The 15,570-nt window shown below is 37.7% G+C and overlaps 1 protein-coding gene across 1 annotated transcript in view; it reads left to right on the forward strand.

The window, feature by feature from the left end:
- The window catches only part of NRG1 (neuregulin 1), a 998,992-nt gene that overhangs the window by 169,004 nt on the left and 814,418 nt on the right, over positions 1-15,570 (forward strand). The gene's annotated exons all lie outside the window — the stretch shown is intronic.

Genomic DNA, 15,570 nt, shown 5'->3' on the forward strand with positions numbered 1-15,570 from the left:
TACTTCCACCTAGAATTGGCTCTTTTGTTGTATGGGTGTTGGTCAGACTGACCAGAGAGGTGTTGGCCACAAGAGGCAGTGGTGGAAGCACTTGAACCATTTGTCATCATCTAATCCCTTTCTTGGGATTTTCCACTTAACAGAAAAAGTAGCATAACTGCCAATCTTTGCCATTCACAAGCCACCTTTAGCTGAGAATATTATCATATCAATCTTTCCCAGGATATGATGAGTGATAGTAATATATAAATAAATACATCTCAAAGAATAGTTAGTAAGCCAGAGAAGAAAAAGATTGCTTGGCATGTCCCTATTTAGTTATTTGAAAAAGTTTATTTCTAAACCAATGCCTCACTCTTCCTATTTGGTCTTTTGTAAACATTTCCAACTAGATGCTTAGATCAGTTGCAACACTTTTAATTGCAGATTATAGAAAAAAATATCACACTAGTTTAGCCAACGCAGATGATTGAATCACAGAGGCAGAGCTAACTTCTGGTGAGGTTGCAACATTGGGACCATGATCTGTTTTCGCTCATTCCATTTTCTTGGCTTTGGCTCTATTCTCAGCAGGTTTTGTCTGCATGCTCCTAACTTGGGCATTATCATCACATTCCTTATTCAAATCCAACAGGGATGAACATATTTCTTTCCTAATCTTTGAAAGAAATTTCTGGGCTTCAATCTGATCAGACCATTTTAGCTCATGTATCCATTGCTGAACCGATTACTGCAGCTGGTGATGGACCTTCGCTGGTCAGTTTGAGCATAAGTACCAGACTCTCACCTACAATAGCTCTGAGCCTTGCACTGGAGCTTGAGTCAGGTCCCCCTGAGACATCGGATAGAGGAATGGATGCTTAGGTGATGATTAGGGTATCGTTACCAAGAGAAAGGAGACTGCATACAAGACAATTACTAACTACCAAGAGTATTATACAAAGATTCATCTTAAAAATAGTGTATAGGTTGCACATTACTCACAAAGAGTTTGAGATTTCAGGGGAATTTATAGAGCGCATGGCTTTGTGCTATATTCAGAATGTCATAGAGCTTCAAACAGTTTTCAAGACAGATGTAGAACAATTTTAAGATTTCTGAAAAGTAATTGATTTATCATTATAATTGTCAGCATGTAAAACCTTGCTGGCTAATGACAAGAAGAAACATCTGCAACTAGTGACAGGGTTAATTTTGGACATTCTCTCTCTGTGAAAAGGACTGGTTCTTCTGAGATTGATGTTGGCAGTTTGGAATCTTTTCCAGGTGGGAAGGCAGACTCAGAATAGCAGCTGCGTTTGCCTCTCCTCCCATAAGAAAGCTTCAGTTTTATCACAGCTTCCTATGGCTGTGTCATTTCAAGATCTGTGTACAAATTCTTCTATAGTAATGGATCCACTCAGAGGCCACCTGTACACTAACCAGTGTTACCTATGAGGGAGCTATGTCCTGAGTACTTTCAGGTAATACAGTCTACAAAGGAGGACAATAATGACTGTATTTTCAATCTGTTGTTACTGTCTTGCAAGACGCCTCCTCTTCTCTTGCTTTTCTTCTCAGCATATCCCTACACACTTGCCTGTGATATAACTTTAAAGACAGCCTAGTTGAAACATTCTTCTCTTGCAATTCAAGGTCTCCCAGTCAGGAAAACAGTTTTGTGTTGAGATGCACCTTCAGATGTGACTTCCTGAATATCCAATTGAAATTGAGGTCTAGGGCTTATTATTAGTGAAATTTTGCTCTGAATTTACAATTAAGTTAAGGTTGGAGATAAACTCGCCATGAAATGCTCTAGAATTTATTCATGATGACAGAGAAAGGCTCCCATTTCATGGTTTTGATTAGGTCCTCCCTCATCTCTCTCTTGCGTACAATTTAGTACCTTATATTTCTTTCAATAATATTATCCTACTTCTCCCCAGAGCAAAGATTAGAGTAGAGATATTAGAGATTCCTCTGAGTGGGCTCTCATTACTGCAATAAAATCTTGGCCTTGCTCCACATGTAAACAATCCAGTTGTAGTTCCCTATTGTTTTATATGTAACTCTTTTTATTAAAATCACAAACAGTTCAAATTAAGTGATAATTTCTTTTCTGGGAATCAGTTTACCCTTTGCAGATATTTCAACGAGACTTCATTGCACAAAAGCATTCTTTAAAACCTAGAACCTGCCAGCTTTATCTGTTTAGAAGGAAGCAAAAGCATAGGAGCCAGCTTTGCAAAGCTGTGGCATACCAGCATCCTCTAACAAAGGTTAAAAATCACCTGAAAACCCCTGTGTCATTTACCCCCCAACCCACCTCTTATCTTTATTTTTTTTCTTTATTGGTTAAGTTATTAAATATGTGTCCTTATCCCCCATTGCCCCCGCTAGCCCCCTCCACTCATGCCCTCACCCCCCTGGTGCCTGTGTCCATTGGTTAGGCTTATATGCATGCGTACCAGTCCTTTGCACCTCTTATCTTTAGAAGCAGATAGCTTAGTCATGGATAAGTGGGGAAACTCTTGGAAGGAACATTGCAATGAAAGGCATGTGGTGGAGAGATGCAACAGATTAAGCAAAGGGGAGGAGGAGAAAATGTTTTTTGTTTAGTTAAATTAAAATCTTAGATACTTGTTTACACACAGGTTTATCTGACCTTCATATTCAATAGCTATGTGTACTTGTCTCAGAAAAGCATATGGCTCCCTGCCCATTTTATGAACATCCCTCTGAAGCAACTGATGTTTAACATTTAGGAATATTCTGGTGACACCCTAACCGTGGATGTGAAGACTTTTAGCCTTTATGGCTTTCAAAAATAACAACTTTGGCAAATTAGTTTTCAACATTGATGCAGATAGGTCTACAGAATTCTAAATCCCCTGGGGGAATTATATCACCTACCACAATGCCTGGTACCTTGAGCACCAGTGATTGCTCAATAGATTTTTATTAAAATGAAAATTAAAAAGAAAGCACCACTGAGTCACTATTGGCTCGGGCATGCCCTCCGTTGTCTGAGTTCTTTAATGTCTATCCTCTACATCTTTAATGTCTGTCCTCTATATTGTGACATTTTCCCCCTTATCTGAGGATATGCTTTTTATTTTAGTTTATTTATTTTATAGAGAGGAAGAGAGAAAGATGGTGAAAGGGAGGGAGGGAAGAAGAGAGGGGAGAGAGAGAGAGAGAGAGAGAGAGAGACAGAGAGAGAGAGAGACAGAGAGATATGCCCTGACTGGGAAATGAACCCCCTGCCACTTTTCTGTTTATGGGAAGATGTTCCAACAAACTGAGCCACACCGGCCAGGGCCCCTTGTGTCATTTTTTAGTTTCTTGGCCATCTGTTTCCTGAACTGTTCCCCATGATCTTCTGTGAATATATGGAATTTGGTAAAATTCTGTTTCTTATTCCATAGTATGTACACGTGGGTTAACTCTATGAGGGCACTAGCTCAAACTTTAATGAAGTGTCTCTATGCTTCAAAGCAAAGAGTTCCCCAACAGTGGAGAATTTAGACATTTTGGCAAATCAGTAGGGGAGATATTTTCAACCAGCATGACTCTATTTGGCTCAAGTAAAAAAGTAAGCCTCCTGGGCTGGTTTGCAGGTGGGTTCTTGAAATCTGGATATATTTCAAAAACTGTTGCCTGTTCTTAATAAGTGCAGTGATGTGAGATGCCATGAGCAGGCATGATTTAAACCTGTCCCAGCATTAATTTTACTCATGAGCTGTTGGCGAATGTTTGTTGTCTGCCATCTCCTGCGGAAGGTTGCCAGTTAGCTAAACATCAGCCAACCGCATGACACCAAGCCTGCACCATTAATCTGATTTGGTAGAAACATTCATTTTTATAAGGAATTGGAAAAAGAAAATCACACACACACACACACACACACACACACACACACACACACACGCACACATAGAAGTTTTATTTTCTAATGAAATAGGATGAAAAACCAGTCTACTTGTGGAAGAGACTTCATATATTATATACATATATATCAGTAACCCAAATTGCTTAATATCCCTAGTAGGTCCTGTTGTTTTGGTGTTTGATGACTCCTTTTTCCCCCCTTTGGTCTTGTCTTGCGTCTAACCATTGCCACTGCTATTGTTTGTACCAGGTTTATTACAGGAATACACTGTATACCCTGGTTTATGCCACACTATGACTCCATTTAGTCTTTAGGCAGTTGTCTAACTTTCCTATGTGCATAGAGAATCACTGGCATTGAAGGCAACCCAGAGTGTGTTTTCTATCTTGTAAATATTCTGAAGTTAACACATATGAATAGCACACTATTATTACTAGTTATATTGATGCCATGAGGATCACACAACCATTTATATAAAACATATTATGGAGTTTTTTGTAGTACCATTTAATGAGTATTTACTGTATCCTTTGCATATGTTTCTCTTTTACTTTCCACAAATCTGTGAGGTAGGAGCTATTAACACATTTTATAAAACATGACTCCTGTTAGGTAACTTGCCAAGTCATGTAGCTAATGAATAGTGCAGTCAGAATTTTAACAAAGGGCTGTCTAACCCCAGATTTCACCACTGATTATTACTGCTTAAGTAAGATAACATGTGCCCTCTAGAATTTCATCATTTTGAAAAGAATAATACCCTTTTGATGATTGGTTAGCCTGTTAGCTGGCTTGAGAATGTGTAGTTTGAGAATGTTCTAGACTAATAACCGTGTTTGGCCACATTATATCTGGTAAGCTACAATGAAATAGGAAATGGTTATAGTGTAGAAGCTGTTTGATATCACAGTGATGATAATGATGGATAATAATGGGATTTCACAGCTTGGGTTATCGGACCCAGGTGAGTGGATAAGTGGATTCAGATTCATCAAAATCACCAGGCCTGGCTTGTGGTCGTCCCTTCACAAACCCCATAGACTGTACATTGCCCTCTAATAGCATATTTTCCCCATTATAGTTGCCCTTGGATTTCATTTCAACCACATTTACTGGTATAAATATATACAAGGAGGAGGGCAGATGCCCTTCTCAGTTGATTCTTTTTTTGTATGGAATAATGCTATGTTTTAAACTATTATCTTAATTTATAGAGTCTGGAATGGCACTGTCTGATAGAAATGTCTTTGATGTTGGAAATTTTTATTTCCGTCAGATTTCTATGCTGCACTCTCCAATGTGGTAACCACTAGCCACATGTGGTTATTGAGCACTACTTGAAATGTGGCCAGTACAACTGAGGAACAGGCTTCTTTCGTTTTAATTTTTTTTTTTTCTTTTCTTTTTTCTTTTTTTTTTTTAATTAAATCTTTATTGTTCAGATTATTACATTTGTTCCTCTTTTTTTCCCCCCATAACTCCCCTCCTCCCAGTTCCCGCCCCACCCTCCGCCCTCACTCCCCACCCACTGTCCTCATCCATAGGTGCACGATTTTTGTCCAGTCTCTTCCCGCATCTCCCACACCCCTTTCCCCCCCAGGAATAGTCAGTCCATTCCCTTTCTATGTCCCTGATTCTATTATAATCAACAGTTCATTCTGTTCATCAGATTATTTATTCACTTGATTCTTAGATTCACTTGTTGATAGATGCATATTTGTTGTTCATAATTTGTATCTTTACCTTTTTCTTCCTCTTCCTCTTCTTAAAGGATACCTTTCAGCATTTCATATAATCCTGGTTTGGTGGTGATGAACTCCTTTAGCTTTTCCTTATCTGTGAAGCTCTTTATCTGACCTTCAATTCTGAATGATAGCTTTGCTGGATAAAGTAATCTTGGTTGTAGGTTCTTGGTATTCATCACTTTGAATATTTCTTGCCACTTCCTTCTGGCCTGCAAAGTTTCTGTTGAGAAATCAGCTGACAGTCGTATGGGTATTCCCTTGTAGGTAACTGAGTTTCTTTCTCTTGCTGTTTTTAAGATTCTCTCTTTATCTTTTGCTCTTGGCATTTTAATGATGATGTGTCTTGGTGTGGTCCTCTTTGGATTCCTTTTGTTTGGGGTTCTCCGCGCTTCTTGGACCTGTAAGTCCATTTCTTTCACCAGGTGGGGGAAGTTTTCTGTCATTATTTCTTCAAATAGGTTTTCAATATCTTGCTCTCTCTCATCTTCTGGCACCCCTATAATTCTGATGTTGGTACGCTTGAAGCTGTCCCAGAGGCTCCTTACACTATCCTCGCATTTTTGGATTCTTTTTTCATTTTGCTTTTCCGGTTGGGTGTTTTTTGCTTCCTCGCATTTCAAATCATTGACTTGATTCTTGCGCTCCTCTGGTCTGCTGTCGGGAGTCTGTATAATATTCGTTATTTCAGTCCGTGTATGCTTAATTTCTAGTTGGTTCCCCAATATAAGATCGAGGGTCTTATTAGTTTTCTTGTAGATCTCATTAAGTTTATCGGCGGCTTCTAAACAGTTCTTGAGAGACCTTAAAAGTGTGGTTCTGAACTCTATATCTTCCATTGACAATTTTGTCCTGTTTCTTTGTCTCCGCATTTTGTTATGCTTCCTTGGTGCACCCCCTAGTGGTCTTTGTTCGCAGTCTTATAGTTAAATCTTGATTGTTGTAGCTAATTCCAGGGAGGGTTTGACCTCCAGGCCAAGTGGCTATGAGAATCAGCTGTATCAGCAGTGAGAGAACTTCTGTCCTCTAGGGAGGTGCTAATCTAGCCTTTGCCTGAGGCTATCTGGCAAATGCCTGTGTGCAGGGCTTGGGCGGGGCGGGTCGCACAGGATCAACAGGGTGGGCCGGAGAGAGCAGTTATGGCGGCTCTCAGTCCTGTCCCCAGGGGCTCTGCCTCTCTGAGTCCCAGCACCCGCTGCAAAGCTCAGAGAGAAAGTTGCACTCGCTCTGACCGAAGCCAGACAGTCCCGCTTCTCCCGTTTGAGTCTGGGTCCCTAAAGACTCTCCGGGATCTGGAGCTCAGATTCTGCGACTCCCTCCTGATTGAAAACGCCAACCGCGCCCTCCGCCGCCAGCCCGCTCGCGCACTCCGCACCTCAGAATTTGACTTCAGCACTGCGCCTCCTCTGAGTGTCCGTATGCGTTTCTCTTTCCTCCTAGTTGTAGGACTTCCACTCAGCCAGCGTTCCGGTGGTTCTGGGTGATGTCCCTTCCGTTTTTTGGTTTCACTTTTGAAGTAGTTGTTCAAAGCAGCAAACTCCGGCGTTAACCTATGCCGCCATCTTGGTTCTCCCTCGTTTTAATTTTAACGAATTTAAATAACCACACGCTAGTGACAACCTTATTAGACACAGAGGGCTAGAATATTAGCACTGAATGGGACCTTAGAGATTATCAAATGCAACATACTCATTTCATTTCAGAGGAATATAGGGCCAGAGCATGAAAAGCAGTTAACTTAAGCCTGGTACACTCATCTCTCAACTTTTGGCCCATTATTTTTTCCATTGAGACTTAAGCAATTTTTTAATGTTTTCTTCAAATTTCATATTTTATTTTAATACAATTATTTTGACAGGCTCTTGCTTATATTTACCAAAAACATTGTAACAGCAAATACATTTTGAATTAAAATGTGACTTATTTTGTCATATTTATTTTAAATTTTATAATTATAGAATAGGTCATATGTTAGCAGGTTTACACATATACCAGGGTCAGGGTTTAAAATAAAGTTTTCTTTCTATCCCTGTTTATTAGCCATTGATTCCCCTCTCTGCAGGGAATGGGTATAGTTCCTTTGTGTATATTTTCAGACCTTCAGATATTTTATGTGTATACAAATATTTATTGTTCACTTCCCTTTTTAATCAGATGGCAAGGTATCATGTATACACTGCTCTGCACATGTTTTCCTTCACTGAACAATTTATCTTTGCAGATCTTCCCATCTGAGTACAAAACGAGTTTACTCTGAACTAGTGCAATTGCATTGTACATATCAACCTTAGTTTATTTAATAAATCCCCTATTGTTGGACATTTACTTTCTTTCCAATGTTTCCTCTTAAGAGCAGTGTTGCAGTGAATAACCATGCCTATTTATAATTTCCACGTGTGCAAATATATCTGTAGACTAATCCCTAGAAATGAAAGCACTAGGCCAAATGGTATGTGTGCATTTTTAATTTTTATAAATATTATAAATTACTGCTCATAGCATCTACATAATATTACGTTTTCACCAGCAATCTGTAAATCTGTATGTGATTATCAGCCCAATGGGCTGGTTGATCTTTACCATCATAATAAGTGAAAAAAATCTCAATGTAGTTTAATTTACATTTTCTTATTATGAATGTGTTACCATCTTTGAAATGCATAAAAGCCATAAGTATTTTATTTTTGTGTGAAATATGTTTGTGTACTTTGTCCCTTTTCATCAGCATTTTTTGCTATTGATTTATAGGAGCTTTTACATAGTAGGTGAAAATATGGTATATATAAAAATAGGCAAATATTGTCTTCAGTTTGTTGTCTTTTTCACATTACTTTGGTGGTGCTTACCATTGAGAAATTATAAATTCTTATGTAAATAATTATGTCAATATTTTCTTTAAGAGCTTCTGGTTTTGAATCATAATTAGAAAAAAAACTCCTTATTTTGAGAGTATACAATAATTATTGTAATTTATTTGGAATTTATCCTAAATATCTAAAGTATTACTTAAATAGTTTTTGTCTTCTAAATGGCAATCCAGTTGTCACAATATCATTTATTAAGTAACCCTTCTTTTCTACACTTATTTGATATTCTACCTTTATCACATACCAAATATTAATTCATATTTGAATCTATATCTTACTTTGTAGTCTGTTCCATGAAATGTTCATTCTCATGTCTTAATTATTTTATATTTAAGGCATATTTTAATGTACTATAGGACTATTAAGGTATATTTTAATGTATTGTAGGACTAGTCTTCATTACATTCCTCACAATTCCTACTTGTTTATTTTTCCTTATGAACATTAGACTCAGCTTGTCTATTTCCCCCCAAAAATTTGTTGCTATTTTTCTCGGATCATGTTAAATTTAAAGCCTAATTTAGAGATATCTAAATAGTGTTGAGTATTCCTATCTGGGAACATGGTATGCCTTTCCATTTGTTAAGGATTTTTTCAGGTCTGCTGGCAGTTTTAAGGTTTTCTTTCAATAGATCTGAAGCATTTATTGTGTAATTTATTCCAAAATCATTCTTCTTATTTGTTTGATATGGAGTCTTTGCTTATATATATGAAAGATACTGACTTGTGTTTTTAACTTTGGACCTTACGGAATCATCTTAGTTTGTAATATTTTATAGACTTATGTTTTCCAAGGACCCAAATCTAAATCTATAAATGGTGTTAATTTTATCTTACTTTTAAATTTGTATGCCATTACTCTCTTTCTCTGCTTAATTGTATTCAGTATTTACTCCAGAACTAGGTAAACTAGGTAAACTGTGGTACAAAAGTTGGGAAATTTTTTGTTTGTCCTTATTTCAGTTGGAAAACTTCCAGGCTGTCCTCTTGAAGCATATGGCTGGCTTTTAGATTGAGATGGAGTTATTTTATTCAACATTTTTATCAACAATCAATTTGAGTTATGTCAAATGCTAATTTAACGTCTTTGGTAATGCTTTTATGATCTCCAAAAGGGTTATTAATATGATAAATTATTTTTTTAAATCCATAATTTCAAAAGCCTTATTGTTTTTAAGTTTTATTCATTCCCTGCTCATCCTTGTTCACTGTTCTTTCCCAATTCTTTTCCTATGTAGGTATCCCAGGGGTCCCTGCTGTGAATTCAGGGGTAATTACTTCTTTTCTTTGAGTCAAAGCAAATGTGCACATCAAAAGAGCAATGTGTCAAATGATAATAGCTGGAAATTCAGCCACAAAGAAATGAAATTTTTTTCTCTATTGCAATTTGTGTATATGTTTGTGCTTCTTTTTTCAAAGGAACACATCATTATTCTTCATATTATGTAGTTGTGTTGTTGTGGAGTTCTCTAGTAATGGAAAAGAAGAATAATGTCTAGCCATATAAAATTGCTAAACCTGCTGGGATACAACTCAAGAATATCCTTTTCTGTGCCCAAACTTGGAAAGCCTTTTCCCTTCATACTTCCTTATTTTTGAGCAAGATGTTTTATGTCACAAAATAGCCCACTCTCTCTTTTCTAGTGTTTATGTCCAAATTACATTTTATATTCCAATCACGAAATGAAAATAGAAAATGTATTTGAGGAAAGGCAAAAATATCGGTGTTTAAAACAGGGAAATACTTAGTAAAAACACTTTCAGCTTTCTTCTCAGTTCTGCCTATGGCTAGTCATTTTCACTTGTGCTTAGGTCTCCAAGAGTAACGCAGGAGTGGCTGAGCATAGCCTGTGAAGGGAATTCCTTGCAGGGATGGGACTGTGGCTTTTGGGATATGGGGCCAGGAAGATAAGGAACCAGATATTGGTCTCCAGAAAGGGGAGAGATTCCTAAGGCCAATAAAGAATCGTCTAGAATAACAGAACTGTTTTGTGCAGGGGCCTTCCTACACCCAATGTTCCGAGTGCCCCTGCAGGCAAAGCAAATGAGCACGTAGAAAAGGACAAATGACTGTACAAATGGAGTAATAAACAATTTAAGAAAATATATGTGGCCTAAATTTAGAATCAAGGTGACTGGCAAAGTGGCTTACTCCAATTTGTGATGGTCCTGTTGCAAATGCAATGTCAAGACAGCCAGTAAATTGTAGTCACAGATTACAGCCAATACATCAGTGGAGATGGTCCAGGTGCAGGCTATTTAAATAAGATAAATCATCTGTGAATAAGGAAAAGGTCAAATGTGATATTCTCTCTTTCTTTGTCTGAATAAAATGAAAGCATTAAAATTCCTTCCAAGAAAAGAAACAACAACACATTAAGTAATACAGTCTCCTTTCTACCTGGCCAAGTCTGCCTGCATTCCACCTTAGCCCTGGTTGGTTTCTCTTGTTTTCATCCAAGTATAATTTGGTGACTTTGTACCAAATAGGAAATCTTACTCTGACCTCACACCAATTAGTCATGCTTGGAGCTTGGTCCATTATCTTCTAACCTGATGGCATAGAAGATTGGTTTTTCCAGCTCTATGATGGAAAAGCATGAGTTCTCATTCTCATTCTCATATTCATTCTCTCTCTCTCTCTCTCTCTCTCTCTCTCTCTCTCTCTCTCTCTCTCTCTGTTTCTCTCCCCACTGATCTACTTTTCTTATTACTTAGGGTGATTACTTATTTACTGTCAGTGGGTACCTTTCATTTCACATCTATAGGGCACCTGACAAGTGTGTATCACTCTGCCAGGTGTTGTGTAAGATGCAAAGACAGAGAAGGGAGAGGTCCGCTCTGCAGAGCAATTGTTGAGAGGCATGCTTTCGGTTTCCATACATTTCAAGTTAGATGTATCTTTTATGTTTACAGTTAGTTTGGTTTAGCATGCATGCATTTATTCATTCGTGCTTATTGGGATGTATATTCAACATATATTTTGGAATGTGTACTATGTACCAGGCATTGTGCTAGGTTATGGGGAATTCAAAATCAGTTTAGAATCTCTTTTCTCAAGGAGTTGTCTGGTTATTACATTTACAATAAAGTTTTAAAGATAGTATAATGTGCCTGCCTAGGGTATAGTTGGATCTCAAATGAAGGAATGCGCAATTCTGTTGCTGAAGAAGTGATGTTTAAACAGTTTTGAAAGATGAAGAGCTTATTTACCAGGAAGGCAGGAATGGGAGGCATTCTGCGCAGACGCAGCAGATGCTTAGCAGACCATGGTACTTTGAGGGAACTTGTGTAGCTTAGGGTGGGATGGGTTTGGCAAGAGCCCAGCCTAGAGAGGTAGCCAGTATTTGATCACAGGCTTTTGCACACTATTCTAAAGAATTTGGACTTTAACCTGCAGACACTGAGGAGCCATGAAAACAATTTGTAAGCAAGATTTTTCTGGCAAAAATATGGAAAATGGAATATGAGGTAGAGGCAAGGAGCTCAGTAAGTTGGCTATTTTAAGGGTACAATCTGAAGACATAAGGCAAAAACAAAAACCAAACCAGGAGAGTAGAACAGCAAAGAGTTCCAGCTTATTATACTTGATGACTTATGGTTTTGGTAACATTCAAGGAAAAATGGACCCTCAACAATGATAAATTAAGAAGATGCTAGCCACCCATACCTTTAACTTTAGGTGTAGTAGTAATATTTTATTTCACCAAGTATATCAACCCTGATTGTAAAAAGGCATACCAATACCATTGCAAATAATTCAAGGGATCATGACCTTCTTCATTCTCTTTACATTTGGAAGATTTAGAGAGTAGCCCACATACACAGACAATATCAGGGCTCCAAAGGACTTCAGAGGTCATCTTCAGTGATTTTCAAGGCGAGTGCCCTCTCCATGTCCTCCAGTAGAAGCTCATATGCATACAAGAGGCAGAGGTGGACCCTGGCCATGCCTCTTCCTGCTCCTCCTCTTCTCACACCAGCTCCGAACTACAGTTTCAGTTTGAAAAAGTAATTTTGTCAAACCTCCTCATTTCATAATGGGGAGACTGAGGTTCACATATTGGAAGTGATTGATTTTATCGAAGGACACATGGTTAGCTGCTAAAACAAAGGTTTCTTAGGTCCCCTGGCTAAAAGCTCTTATCAGCTTTGGTGAACCTGCTTTTTATCTGACTTCTTCATGAAGTTGTTCCAGATGATGAGAAGTGGCTTTAAGACAGAAAATTATTTGTCTTAAACTAAGCCACTATAAATCATGAATATTAACATAGAAATGTAGCAAACTATAAGTTTTTTCCCCTAAATAAGCATTCAGAAATAGAGCTTGAACACAGCAGGATACCTCTGTTCTTGCTGCCATTAAAATAAACTCTTATATTGAATTGCAGCAGACCTTGCAGCCAGCATCTGTCCCATTAGTTTTCATATACGGGAACAATGTGGCATGATCACTCACCAGCAGCAGAGGTAACCGTTTTATAAATCTCCTGTCGTGGTGGCTGGAAGGGACAGAGTTGTGTTCTGTCGTCAGTGCTCTTTTCAAAATTCACCTTTGCAGTGGGTGTTTTGCCTTTTTAGCTCCAGGTGAGCACAGAAATATGTAGTGTCATTAAATGTTACATGGCTTAATATCACTCCAATTTTCAGATGATTTGATGAGAAATTAAGTATATTTTTTCTTACTCTAGGGGTGGCCTACTTCTTCTATAAGCCTTTTCTCTTTTAAAGAGGGAAATTGGCCAAACTCTGTTACTTATAAAGGTGCCCCTATGACTGGTGCATTCTGCTGATGTGGCTGCTTAATCCTCTGTATGATTTGTTCCTTTAGCACTTGGTGGAAGGTGTGAATAACAGTTTTATTAATGTGATTCTGATCCAAATGGCTAATAACCTGATTGTGTACAAGATACTAATTAGGGAAAAAATATTTAAACCATTTCTTACTGACCTCCAGTTTTTCTGTCTCTTCTACTCCTATTGATGATACTGGTTATGATCTATATAGTTTACATTTTCATTTCAAAAGGAGCTCTTTACGGTCACTTGATGTATGTCTGAATAGTGTATCAGGGGAAAGGTTTTATTTTGGATTTTGTTTTTAGTTAGAAACTTCTCATAGGTCTTTGTCAATGTGGGAGATATACTCTCCTATTGAATAATCCAACACTAGAGCTTCATGTTCAATATCATTTTCAGAAATCATAAATGTCAGGAACAGCTAATATTTAGAGTACTCATATGGCAGGTACTGTTCAAAGATTATATATATATATATACTCATTTAATGCTCTCAACAACCATCTGAGGTTAATACTGTTATTACAGATAAGGCCTCTTAGGCACAAAGAGATGAAGTAATTTGCTCAATGTTACAATTGGGAAGTGGTAGCCAGGTCCTAACCCAGGTAGTCTGGCTGCAGATGTCAGCTCTGCTCTACTATAGCATGCTGCCCATGGTGGAATGAGAGGTGGATGCTGAGCTGGCTCCCATGGCACTGTCCTCACACCTGCCCATCTCAGAAGCCAGGGCATCTTGTGAAGGGGCTCAGTCAGCAGTCTTGTCAGTGTCGAGTCTCCTCTTACCACCTCTCATGAATGCGGTGGGCAGCTTTTAAGATATCTGATGGCCCCATCTAGTCCCTTTATTATATACCCTTTAGGTATATAAACTCCTGAAACATAAATGTTAGATGATGATGATAGGGTTTTCCTGCCAAAACAAAGATACTCAAGATGGAAGAAACAGTTGTGTTTAGCATGAAAAGTGTCTCCAGAGGGGGTCAGTTTCATGAACTCAATTTCTCAGGTTGATCTTACTTTATTTCCATGATCAGTACTTTTCTGCTGTTTCTTTTAAGCTTCGGTTTACTCATCTATAAATGGAGGTAATAACACCTACCTACAAAAGGTTATGGGGAATATTGAATGATATACTATATATTTTTAAGTACCTCTGTAAGCTTGGTGAGTGTATTTTTCCTTTTCCTTTTCCAAAGAGGTTTCTGGAAGAAAAAAATTGAGAATGAGTTTTGTGAATCCTAGATCAAGTTAAAAGAGTAATTCCTCTATGGATTCCCCTCTTACCTCTTTCTCTCTAGGTCTGGAAGTTTTTCCTTCAGGGGCCATTTTCATTTTATACTTGTGTAAGGTTCACAGCCTGTTAGGGAAAATTCTCCCATAAAGAGGTTCTTTTCATCTTTTTTCCCCATCAACTTATTTCCTTTGAGTGTCATTAAACTGGATTCTCTTTACATATTAGGTTGCTCTCTACATGAGGGGTGTTTTAGTCATCATCACTACAGTTGGGTTCACTTTAACGGTTCGTGACTTCAGTGTTCTTAACTCTGGAATTTAGGATTAGTTTTTGAAAACAGTTATAACCTGGTTTTGAAGGGAAGAAAAAAAATGCTTTATTTGAAAACCCTACATCAGCGGAGATGAATACAAATCATGGACTTAGGAGATTGCTATTTTTTTTTTCTTTTGCCAAGAAAGTCACTTTGCTCCCAATTAGAAAATTAGAATCTCTTTAATTACAATCTGGCTCAGTATTATTTTTTGGAGGTGGTGATGCTCCATTAGGGCAAATTGCCATATGTTGCATTTGAATTAATACATTTGAAATTGACATTTCCTTACTGAACCTGATATTGATGAAGCAGAAAAGATAAAGACTTGAGTGTACTTTTCTATTTCCTTATTTCACTGTCAGACTTCTATTCTCAGAAAGAATTTTATATACAGCCATATCCATTTCACTTACCGTATTTATCCATGTGTAAGATGCCCCCCATGTATAAGACACTCCCCACTTTTCCAACCCAAAATTAAGAAATCAATATTTTAAACATAAAACAGAACACATTTTTATTTAGTAATTACCACAGGTAATGTTTACATACAAGTATGATATTATGCAGCATATCACTTTATTCAGCATCTGTTGTATCTCTCTTCTTCATCACTATTAGTTCCAGACATATCAATTTCTTCAATTTCTATTGTATCACTGCTGTCTTCTGAGTCACTGTCTATATATGTGAGATCATCCTCATAAACTGGTGGCATTTTCTGAGCTAACTTTGTC

This window comes from Myotis myotis, unplaced genomic scaffold, assembly GCF_014108235.1.
Source record: "Myotis myotis isolate mMyoMyo1 unplaced genomic scaffold, mMyoMyo1.p scaffold_m19_p_3, whole genome shotgun sequence".
Lineage (NCBI taxonomy): Eukaryota > Metazoa > Chordata > Mammalia > Chiroptera > Vespertilionidae > Myotis > Myotis myotis.